Source organism: Apium graveolens, chromosome 6 (genome assembly GCF_009905375.1).
Source record: "Apium graveolens cultivar Ventura chromosome 6, ASM990537v1, whole genome shotgun sequence".
Taxonomy (NCBI): domain Eukaryota; kingdom Viridiplantae; phylum Streptophyta; class Magnoliopsida; order Apiales; family Apiaceae; genus Apium; species Apium graveolens.
Window position 1 is genome coordinate 290,602,583 of NC_133652.1, and position 12,605 is coordinate 290,615,187.

Genomic DNA, 12,605 nt, shown 5'->3' on the forward strand with positions numbered 1-12,605 from the left:
TCCAACTTGATTCTATTATATGCCAACTATAAGTCTCCAAAAAGATCATGATTTTTTGTTACACTTGATAGTAGTAATTTGACTTACACTTTAAGAAAGACCGACTTTTTCTACCAAATATTTCTACCGACCATTTTCTATCGATTTTCAAGTCAAACGGTCTTTTCCAACCAATTCCGTACTCGTTAGGAAATGACTTTACCGATGGTGTCAAGTCAAATGGTCTTTTCCTACCAATTCCATACTCGGTAGGAAATGACTTTACCGATGGTGCACTACAAGAAAAACGCAATCAGACAACACCGATTAGACAACACTCGACCAAAAAAGTGTTGCCCGAATTTTTCATACAACAGTTTTTTTGCAACCAAAAAATTGGCGTTGTCTGACGTTGATTACTACAAGCGATAAAAAAATGTTGTCTAGTAAAACAAATCAGACAAGTGTTTTCAAAATTAAGATGTTGTGTGAATGGGAAGGCTTTAGTATTACTACAACGCTTTAAAATCCATTGTCTAGTTGATGGAGACAGACAACCCTTTCTAAGGTGATGTTGTGCAAATGAGTAAAATCATACAACGATTTTTAAAATCCATTGTCTGAAAATGATTGAGATAACGTCTTGTTTAACGGTTGTGGAAATGAGACAATTATTTTTTTCTACTAGTTAGTTAAGCTCGAATCACACAATGTACAAATTAGGTGTTGTCTAAATGATACTTGGTGTCATGTCAAACGGTCTTTTCCAGCCAATTCCGTACTCGACAAGAAATGACTTTACCGATGACGGATGGCGGTAGGAAATGACTAAAGACGGACCGACTTTTCCATGTCATTTTTGTCGGCAAGTTGGTCAAACACAAAACAACATCATATATTAAGCAAAGCATTTCCTACCGATTTTTGGCCATTTCCTACCGATTCGTCGGTAGGAAAAGCCCGTTTTTCTTGTAGTTATGAATTGAACTTACTGAACGTATAAACCATAGGACGTGGATCATACCTCCCTATCTATTGTAGGATAGTGGTGGGTGGGTTCGAGTCCCAGCCTCTGGAATACGACAAGCCTTCGTGTCCCCACCTCCGAGGACCTCCGAGGACTTGCCTTGACAACATTACGAGTACCAGATATGAACCCATTTGACGACTCAGGTCAAATCTCAAGCAATTTTAAAAAATCGGGTCAAATCCCGAGTTCGAAATAAATTAATGATTACTAACCTAAATGTAGCCAACTTGATAATACATAAGCCCCGCTCGTCCCAAAACTCAAGATTTGTTGGTGAACTTAGTATTAGTACCTTACCTGACCTGAAATATCCAATGTTGTCGATATGGGAATGAGATGTTACATTATAAATTAATAGAAGTTCGGTTGCCTTGGAGAGCATAGAATATGCAAGTAGAGTTTCATATGTTTTTTGAAATTAATGTTTTTGCTAGCAGCGTAAAATATATGATGGATTTCATTTTTATTGATGTGGCTAATTCTTATTCTTTCCACCCGTACTGAATTTAACTTCTCATTTTGATGATAGTTTTGGCAAGATGAAGTAGAAAGATTGAGGCACCAACTGCAATACTTGCAACATAGCCACAGGTAAATGGCATTTATATATCTTTGCTTTTTTTGTAAATTCAGTAATTTTAAAACTGTGGTCTATGCAATTGAATGCTGACTTGGTCCTGTTGGTAATACGTTCAGTACTAATAAACTTGAATGCAAAGCAGTAAATACATTTTCAAGTACAAATGCTGCTAAACTCTCTTATTGATCTTCTGAAAAAATTACAACGACTAATATATAGAAAATGCCACCTAAAATGGATACTAGAAAACAGGAAATCACCAACCATTACTCTCCTACATGCACTCAAATATGTCCTATAATTTCTCACCAGATCGGTCTTTACTACTTAGACAATGCAGACAATGAAACAAGACCCAAACGAAAATAAAAGCCCAACTAAATTCAAGATTAAAAACCCAACAGGTCCCATGAAGGCACAAATAGAGAAGCAGTAATTTATCTAACATTTGCAGGCAGCTGTTGGGAGAGGAAATTTCTGGCTTGACCATCAATGATTTGCAGAACTTGGAAAATCGACTAGAAATAAGCTTAAAAGGTGTTCGTATGCAAAAGGTACACGACACATCCTTGTATATTTATATTTCATCTTAACAATTTCCCCTGAACAATTTTACTGAAAGTACTCTGTCTTACAGGAGCAAATACTCAAAGATGAAATACAAGAACTAAACAAGAAGCTTTGCAAAACAGCTAAATTTCTCCCTTTCTTCTCCTTTCTTTACACTGCAAAAAAGTAATTGACTATAATTTTTATAATTTAAATCTATGCAGGGTAGTCTAATTCATCGGGACGATATCGAACTATACAAAAAAGTAAGCCTCATTCAAGAAGAGAACAAGGAATTGCAAAAAAAGGTAGTTCACAAGGACAACTAATACTGCATATAGCACACACACCTGCTTCACATTATTGATAGATTAGCCAAATAATTACAAGTCTTAATAAGTGTGCATGGTGAAAAAATGACCTTTAAATTGAAATTCAAACCTAGTAAAAAAGTGGCACTTAAAATGAAATTGAGGGAGTACTTATTTGACTGACCCTAAGCATATATTAATTCCCCAGGTTGATGGATCAGCGAGGTCAAGTGAACCCCGATTCCATTTTGCATCAGCAATGGGTATGACTTGCCCATTAATCTCCAGCTAAGCCTGCCAATGACAAACAGGAAAGGAACGCCAGAAACAGTTGTAAAGCTTCGGTACATTTTACTTTTTCAAAAATCCTTCATCATACCCTTATGGACAATGTAATCAACTCAGTATTCATCGAATCGCCTTACACTTGTACCAGGTTAAAACTGCAGTAGACGCACTACTAAACTCCGGCTCGCACCTGAAGTCTGAAGTTAAAGATTCATAACTTGGATTGCGTGCAACGCAACCTACTAAAATGTTTGAGATTTATTGTAATTTGTAAATGATCTTTCATGCACCATCAAAATATGTAAATTTGAAATAATTGGAAACATGCAGGATCAACTACTATGTCTCAGACTTCAAACTGAACAATTTTAGCATGTCAGTGAGTGAATTATTGGTCGTACCATTGAGAATATATGTATGAAAGTGTCTAAAGTACTGAAATTCAGGTACAGCTGAACTGGAAGCTATTAATTTGTTAATACGGGGATGAGCCCCTAATTTTGTACAAGACAAAAAAGCAAACAATTTTTTTTTTTGTGTTCAATTACTGGCATAAAAGTATGTGAAAATTCCTTCTTAATATCAAATTACAGACTTTATGTTGAAAAAAGATATGTTAATTAATTAGTGAATCAAAAGAGAAGTCCACGTGATTTGGGTATATATTCACAATACAAATAAATTGTTCAAAAAATTTAGTAATTTATAAAGATTTTAAACATTCTTTTTGACTGATATTTCAAAATTTTGTATCTTTTTAACTGCTAGTGTTACTTCAGCTTTCAGAACTAATTAATAGTTACTACTAACTGAACTAGTTATTTAGTTGAAACTAACAATTACTATTGTTCTTTGAAAACAAAAAGGTTATCGTAGGGAGCCTAAAATTTCAGTAGCTTACATACAAATGTTATATTAGCTATTAAAGTGTTATCATAGGTACTGAAAATATACTAGCAAAAAATGGGACCTAATGCCACGTCACGACTATGGACCCACATGCCACGTCACCACTGTGAACCCCACAAATGGCACATCAAAATGCCATCATGCCATGTCACCATAGTGTGGGGCCCACATTAGATCTCACATTTTTAAAAACTTCATGTCACTCTGAGGTAACCTATATTTAGGTTATAATATGCATGTTTTATGTTGCCTTATGGGTTTATGGTAACATAAAAATATATGTTATAGTAGATATATCATATGTTATCTTAGGTACCCTAAGGTATGAGCGAAAAAATTAAAATAAATTTTATGTTACCTTAGGCTGATTTTGGGCATTGGCAACAATTTAGGGGCCCTATTTTAATATTTTTTTTGATTGCACAAGTTTGTTTTTTGATGAAGTGAAAGACGGGTTCTGAACTCCTTGCCCGCAAGGTTGTATGAGTCTATGAGCAGTTAGTTTTATGAAGAAATCAATTACCAAGACAGGCCTTGTATTATTTTTATTTCTGAAATATTGGTTAAATAAATAATATAGCAGATATCTGTAAAATAATTGGGTGTGCTTAATGTCACGGTGTTGACTTTCAAGGACATGGTGGTGCTGCGTTATTTTAAAAAAATGAAGGATGGGTCATGTGATATAATGCTGAAGTAACTATTATTTTTGAAGTTACTAATGATAAGGTTGGTAATTGGCGGTACACTGGTGTTTTATAGTCAGACAACAGATATATAAGTATATCTGCAGTAGTAAACCAACACAGGATTTGAGCTAAGCTCTCTTTTGCATTAACTCCAAACTGTAACTTACAATTGAAATGAATAAAAACACTCGCTCTGAACAACCTCAGAGATCTGGACTCTTTAAATAAACAGAATAACAAACTGGTGGAGATAAACTCGGACAAGTCCTGGAGCAAATACACCACTGCATAATCTCCTAAAACAATGCTAACAGCTATGACCTAGTCTTGCTGACATAACATACGTTTAATACAACAACTTATTTAAATAAGCAAATAAAACTAATGTAAGTTTAGATTAACCTCCAACAAGCTCCCCCTTAATCTAAACTTGGCTGCAAATTTTTCACCCCAAGAAGTTCACGCATTCCTTCAAATTTGGTTCTGGACAATGCCTTAGTAAGAACGTCAGCTCGCTGCTCGTTTGTGTTGACATGCCGGAGAACTATTTCACCTCGTTCCACACACTCACGTATGAAGTGGTAACGTATGTCTATATGTTTGCTCCTCCCATGGAAGACTGGATTCTTCGCCAAATCTATTGCCGATTTGTTGTCAATGTAGATCACAACTGGACCAGCTTTCACATCAGTTATCCGCCTCAATAATTTATACAACCAAATACCCTGACACGCAGCTGCTGTCGCTGCCATAAATTCAGACTCACATGATGATAAAGCAACACACTTTTGCTTCTGGGACACCCAAGTAATGAGGTTCTCATTCAGGTAGAACGCCATACCTCCAGTAGATCTTCTATCATCCACGTTGCCCGCCAAGTCACTATCTGAATAACCCGATAGTAAGTAATTCCCATCTCCCTTTGAATAGATTAAACCATAACTAAGCGTTCCATTCACATAGCGTAAAATCCTTTTCGCTGCTGCCAGGTGCATCTCAGTAGGTCTTTCCATGAACCTACTAATTATACCTACAGAATAGGCTATGTCAGGCCTTGTGAAAACAAGGTACCTAAGTCCTCCGACCAAGTTCTTATACTGTGTTGGGTTAACAGCCTTTCCTCGTTCATCTCTGTCCAACTTTAACACTGGATCCATAGGATATTTTACTGAGTTACACCCTTTCATTCCAGCTTTTTCAATTACCTTTCTTGCATAAGCAGTCTGTCTAAGTTCAATATGTCCATCCTTCTGGTCGACCTCCATCCCTAGGTAGTAAGACAATTTTCCCAAGTCACTCATGTCAAAAATGTTACTCATCTCCCTTTTAAACTTTTTTATATTGTCAAGACTTGTTCCAGTGACGAACAGATCATCGACATAAACAGCAACAACCAACACACTTTCCCCTTCACGCCTCGTGTAGACAGCATGTTCATAGGGACACCTAACAAATCCCAATTCCTCCAAACATTTGCTTAGGCGAGCATACCATGCCCTGGGAGCTTGACGCAATCCATACAAGGCCTTTATCAGCTTATACACTTTGTACTCTTGTCCTTTCTTCAAGAAGCCTTCTGGCTGCACTACATAAACCTCTTCTTGGAGTTCTCCATTCAGAAATGCGGATTTAACATCCAAATGGTGTACTTCCCACGCATTTTTTGCTGCTAGTGCAAGTAGGAGTCTCACGGTCTCAAGTCTGGTAACCGGGGCAAACACCTCATCGTAGTCTATGCCTTGTTGTTGCACATAGCCCTTTGCGACTAAGCATGCCTTATACTTTACAACATTACCTTCAGCATCTTTCTTCAGTTTGAATACCCACTTTAACCCAATGGCTTTGTGGCCAGCTGGTAATTCAGTCAATTTCCATGTCTTGTTCTGCTCGATAGCATCCAGTTCTGCTTTTATTGCCTTACTCCACTCTTCATTTCCTGCAGCTTGCTTATACGAGTTTGGTTCATCTACTGTAGCTATCATAAGTTCTTCGTTCATCAACTCCACTTCAGGTGCTTCATCGTATATGTCACTAAGAAGTCCGATTTTACTTGGTTCTCTTGTTGATGACTGTGATCCACTATCTTCAGATGATTGTGGACTCACAGGTGTAAAAATCATAGCTCTGTCAGTTTCTGAGTCTTCAGAACTCCCTGTGAACCCACCCAAGTCCTCTGTAACACTCCCAGCTGTACGTGGAGGACTTGAATTTAATATATCTCCCCCAGATTCGTTTCTTGCATCTGCTAACATTGTCTCAGCTTCCACTCCAGCTAAGTTGAAGGTAGTATACGTATGCATATGTGCATGACTCTGTGGATGAGAGTCCCATGCCCATTTTTTATTTTCTTCGAACACAACGTCCCTACTGATTTAGACTGCTCCACTGTTTGGATCATAAAGACGATGAGCCTTTGTTCCCGGCTCGCTACCCAAGTATACCACTTCCTTACTCCGGTCATCCAACTTCTTTGTATGCACGCTTGGGACCTTCATGTGTGCAACACATCCGAACACCTTTATATGCCCCGGACTTGGCTTCTTATTCTTCCATGCCTCATAAGGTGTCTTTCCCGCAAGTACTCGTGTAGGTAGCCTGTTCAGAACATAGATTGAGTGTCTCACCGCCTCTCCCCACATTGTCGAGGGCAATTTCATAGATTTCAAGAAACTTCTTGTCATTGCCACTACAGTTCTATTTCTCCTCTCCACCACACCATTTTGTTGTGGTGAATAAGGAGCTGTATAGTGCCTTTGAACTCCTGATTCTGCACAGAATTCTTTGAATGAGTTTGAAGAGAACTCCCCTCCACGATCCGTTCTGAGAACCTGTAATTTCAAACTGGGATTGGTTTCGACCAATTTCAAGAACTTCTTGAAAAAACCAAATGCATCATCTTTGTTTCTCAACATATAAACCCACATGTAACGACTGTAGTCATCCACAAACAAAAGAAAGTACTTGTTTCCTGCTGGTGTTGGTGGTGTGAAAGGACCACAAATGTCTGCGTGCACCAATTCGAGGACAGACTTTGCACAAAATTCAGTTTGAGATGGAAACGGTTTTCTAACCTGCTTGGACATCAGACAGTCTTCACAGATCTTTTTTGGATCCACAATATTAGGGAGCCCATAAGCCATTTCTTCCTTTGACATAAGCACCAACGCTGGAAAATTTACATGGCCTAGGCGCGAGTGCCACAACCATGAATTTTCTTCCACCCTGGTAAGCAGACATATTTCCCTGCTTTCTTCAATACTTATTTTATAAAGTCGATTTGCTGTGCGTTTTACCTTCATCAACAATTTCCCTTGTTTATAATGCACCCACAAGTACTCTCCTTGCAGAACAACCTTATTTCCCTCTTCCGACAATTGTCCTAAGCTGATAATATTGTTACATAGTGAAGGAATATAATATACCTCTTGCAGGCATCGTTTTTCACCATTTTTGCAGTTGAAATAAATTGATCCCTTTCCTTTAATTTCCACTGTAGAACCATCCCCGAATCTTACTTTTCCAGTCACGCTTTCATCCAGTATGCTAAACTTGTTCCTTTGGCTAGTCATGTGATTACTAGCACCATTGTCAAGATACCAGAGACTCGAGTCTGCAACCGATCCTCGATATTGATTCAGTTTTGGGAGCACGTTTGTTTCACTGAGCATCATCAAATTTTCTGTCTTTCTTATTCCATGTTCAGAGAGCAGTAATGTAGGTTCATCACCATGTGCGTCAACCTGTGCCAGGTTTACCTCCTCTTTTCTTTCCTCTCTCTCCCGTCTTGGTTTCTTGCACTCTACTGCATAATGACCATGACCTTGGCAGTTGTAGCACCTGATTCGACTTTTATCTCTACCCCAACGATTCTTTACACTTGATGACCCCTCTATTCCTCCTTTATGAACTCGTTTCTGCCATTCCTCCCGAGTGAGCAAGAGTTTCTTCTCACTCTCTTCTCTCTTTACCCATTCATCCTCTGTCAATAATAATTGCTCTCCATGTATCCCGGTCTGTCCTTTCATACGTTCTTCATGAGCCTTGAGTGATCCGATTGTTTCTTCTATTGTCATTGTCTCCAAGTTACCAAATTACTCTATGGTTGAGGCAATCTGTAAAAATTTTGACGGAATGGCGCGAAGCAGCTTCTTCACAACGTAGCTTTCGTGCACCTCCTCTCCCAAAGCTCGAATGTTGGACACAATCCCATTTAGCTTCATGTAAAAAACATCGAGTTGGTCACTGTCCTTCATACTCATGACCTCAAACTCAGCCTTTAGTGTCTGAACACGCGCTTTCTTCACACGGTCTGCACCTTGACTCATGGTTTTTATCGCTTCCCAAGCCTCTTTTGCTGTCTTTTTATCAGCTATGGACAACAACACATCCTCAGGTATTGCTTGATAGATCATAGCCAAAGCCACGTTATCTGTTCTTACCTCAATTGCAGTCTTTGAATCATTGGGTTCAACTGCCTCCCACACACTATGTGCTTGCATGAACACACGCATTTTCATAGACCAAGCAGTGTAGTTTTCTCTTGTCAGTGTTGGATAACTCAATCCAACGGAGCCTCCCTTGAGTTTATTCACGTCCATTGTCTTCGCCTTAGACATACACTTACAGTTCGTAATTATGCGCCTTGCTCTGATACCAAATATAGTCAGACAACAGATATATAAGTATATCTGCAGTAGTAAACCAACACAGGATTTGAGCTAAGCTCTCTTTTGCATTAACTCCAAACTGTAACTTACAATTGAAATGAATAAAAACACTCGCTCTGAACAACCTCAGAGATCTGGACTCTTTAAATAAACAGAATAACAAACTGGTGGAGATAAACTCGGACAAGTCCTGGAGCAAATACACCACTGCATAATCTCCTAAAACAATGCTAACAGCTATGACCTAGTCTTGCTGACATAACATACGTTTAATACAGCAACTTATTTAAATAAGCAAATAAAACTAATGTAAGTTTAGATTAACCTCCAACATGTTTAAGGTCATATAAAGAGGGTAAGAAGAATGGAGGCATGAAATATTATACGAAGTCCCTAATGTCATGGTGCACTACTGGCAATTTCAATGACCTTATGGTGCTTCAGAGATTTTTATATTCAATTCTCGAGTGTGGCCTAATGGACTTGGGTTTTGTTGGAAAGAATTTACTTTGAAAAAATTTAGGGGGCTGAGAACTGGGTGTGAGGAGCGGTCAGATAAAGGTCTCGCTAATAAAGGTTGGATGGGTATGTTCCCGAATATGCTATCGTGAAAGTGGGTGAGGTCTCAATGTCGGATCATTTATCTCTTTTCTTAGAGACCAATATAAGAGTTTATGTGCAAAGAAGAAAGTAGTTTCATTGTAAGAATATGTGTATACAGGAAATAAAATGTTACAGTTTAATTAATGAGTGTTAGAATTATGGGTTGATAATATTATGGCAAAATTGGCTGAATGTTGTAGTAAAGTCGAGGAGTGGTGAAGGGGTTTAGTGAACGATACGGGGGAAACCTGATATCGTATAGAAAGCAAATGCGTAGACTAGAAGGTAAAATGCGTAGACTAGAAGGTAAAATGATCAATCGGATGCTCAATGGGTTAGTCAGTATAATGCAGTGCGTTGGGAGTTTCTCTGTTCGTCAGAAAAGCAAGAAGTGTAGTGGCAACAGATAGCCAAATAATATTGGCTTGTAGAAGGAGATTAGAATTCACGATTTTTCCATCGATATGCATAGACTAGAAGGTGAAATAACAGGACATGAAGGTGATTAAGAGAGTTAAAGAGATGAATGGGGTGCAACAAGAGGATAATGTAGTTGTGCAAGAGGTAATTCAGGAGTTTTTTTTTAATATTATTCCAATCCACAGATAAAAATTGACGTGTAGCAGGGATGAAGTTAACACTGCAGTTTTTGCTATGCATCCCGATAGATCGCCCGGACGTGATGGTCTTAATCCGAAATTTTTTCAGACTTATTGGTCCATCGTAGGAGATGATGTTGTCAAGTTGTGTAGGTCATCTTTTTGTTCAGGTGAGCTACCAATGGGAAGAAGTAGCACGTTGATTTGTTTCATTCCAAAAGTAAAAAACTGCAATAAATGACTAGGTTAATAACCATCTCATTATGCAATGTCCTCATTCAAATTTTATAAAAAGTCCTGACTAATTGGTTGAAATCTTGTTTGAATTCAATTATCTCGGATAAGCAAAGTGCTTTTGTATACGATCCGTTATTAACGGATAATGTGTTGATAGAATATGAAAAAAGTCATTATATTCTTAGAAAAACATAGGGAAAGCTAGGAATTAAATGATTTAAAATTAATCTTTCAAAAGCAAATGATAGGGTTGAGTGGAGTTTCATCAAAAAAATGATTATTAAGTTCGGGTTTTATCAAAGATGGATCAACAAAGTCAAGACTTTTGTTCCAAGTGTTTCTTCATGGATTCTTACCTGCAATCTTATATGTATTTAAAGTGTATAATACATAAAACTGAGAAAAGAATGTAAACACACAGTACATGCACGTCCAAGACCCACAGTTTATTAATGACTATAATCAAAGATATAAAGACTTACAAATGTTAAAATGCTAGAAAGTAGGAACTAAAAAGGAAAAAACCTGGAGCACGACTACCACTACATTCGATCCTATAAAAAGTCAACTGCTAGCACGACTAAGTCTCACATGACCAATTCAATGGCTAAGACTTTCAGCCAAACTAAAATAGATAATTTATTAAAAACAAAATTCAGATTAAAAGCTAACATTCTCCCCTTTAATCTGAATTATGTTAGACCAGATTCTTGACTCCCACCAAGCTACGCATTCTTTCAAACTTCACTGTTACCAGTGCGTTAGTCAGGACATCAGCTCTTTGTCCCTCACTACTAATATGTTTGATGATAATCTCTCGATGTTCCATGCACTGCCTGATAAAATGACATCGTATGTCGATGTGTTTCCTGTGTCCGTGGAATACCGAATTGTTGGCCAAGTCTATAGCTGATTTATTGTCAATGTAGATAATCACAGGACCAATGCTTTTACCTGTTATCTGGCACAAAACATTTCGAAGCCAAATACCTTGGCATGCCTGATTAGTGGCTACCATAAATTTTGCCTCACACGAGGATAAGGCCACACATCTTTATTTTTCAGACACCCAAGTGATCATACTTTCATTGAGGTAAAACATCATGCCACTCGTACTTTTCCTATCATCCACATGGCCTGCCAAGTCACTATCTGAGAATCCAGTTAACAAATAATTTTCCCTACCCTTTGAATATAACAGACCATAGTGTATTGTCCATTATTTGTACCTGAGTATACGCTTTACAGCATCCAAGTGCAGGACTGTAGGTTGCTCCGTAAAACTACTAACCATTCCCACACCGTAAAAAATGTTTGGTCTAGTATGGACCAAATTTCTCAAGCACCCCAATATACTCTTATAATCTGCAGCAATCATTATTTTTCCACCTTCATCTTTACTGATCTGCACATTTGGATCCATGGGATATTTTGAAATATTGCAACTCGCCATGCCAGCTCTTTCAAGGACCTTTTTCGCATATCCAGCTTGCTTGAGCTCTATGAACCCATTACCCTGTTGAACTTCAATTCCCAGGTAAAAACTTAATTCTCCCAAGTCGGTCATTCCAAACACGCTGCTCATCTGCTTTTTGAAGGTTTCAATTACTGATGTGTTTGAGCCTGTGATCAAAAGATCGTCCACATATACTCCAATAATAAGAACATCGTCACCTTCCTTCTTCGTATAAACAGCATGTTCATACGGACACCTTATTAATCCCAAGCTTTACAGGCACTTATTTAACCTTGCATACCAAGCACGAGGTGCTTGTCTTAAGCCGTACAACACCTTTGCTAGCTTGTAAACGAGATGTTCCTTTCCCTTTCTTTAAAAACCTTCCGACTGGCTTACATAAACTTCTTCGTGTATTTCCCCATTCAAGAAAGTTGTCTTTACATCTAGATGGTGCATTTTCCAGCTGTTCCAAGCAGCTAAGGCCAATACGAGGCAGACCGTCTCTATGCGTGTAACCGGAGCAAAAATTTCGTCGAAATCAACTCCTTGTTCTTGAACGTAACCTTTAGCGACGAGTCATGCCTTATATTTTACAATCTTACCATCTGCATCTCATTTAAGTTTATAAATCATTTAAGACCAATAGCTTTGTGTCCCTCCGGAAGTTCAATCAAGTGCCAAATATTATTCTTTTACATGGAATCC

The 12,605-nt window shown here is 38.1% G+C and overlaps 1 long non-coding RNA gene across 2 annotated transcripts; it reads right to left on the reverse strand.

Annotated features, from left to right (window-relative positions):
* Positions 1–10,866: 10,866 nt before the first annotated feature.
* LOC141667657 (uncharacterized) lies at positions 10,867–11,870 on the reverse strand. Of its 2 annotated transcripts, none has more exons than XR_012552724.1 (2): positions 11,671–11,870; positions 10,867–11,578 (listed from the first exon to the last, which is right to left on the reverse strand). It is a non-coding gene; the product is annotated as an uncharacterized LOC141667657 (long non-coding RNA). The 2 variants fall into 2 exon arrangements; XR_012552723.1 differs by having other exon boundaries at positions 10,867–11,593.
* Between the last annotated feature and the right edge of the window lie 735 nt (positions 11,871–12,605).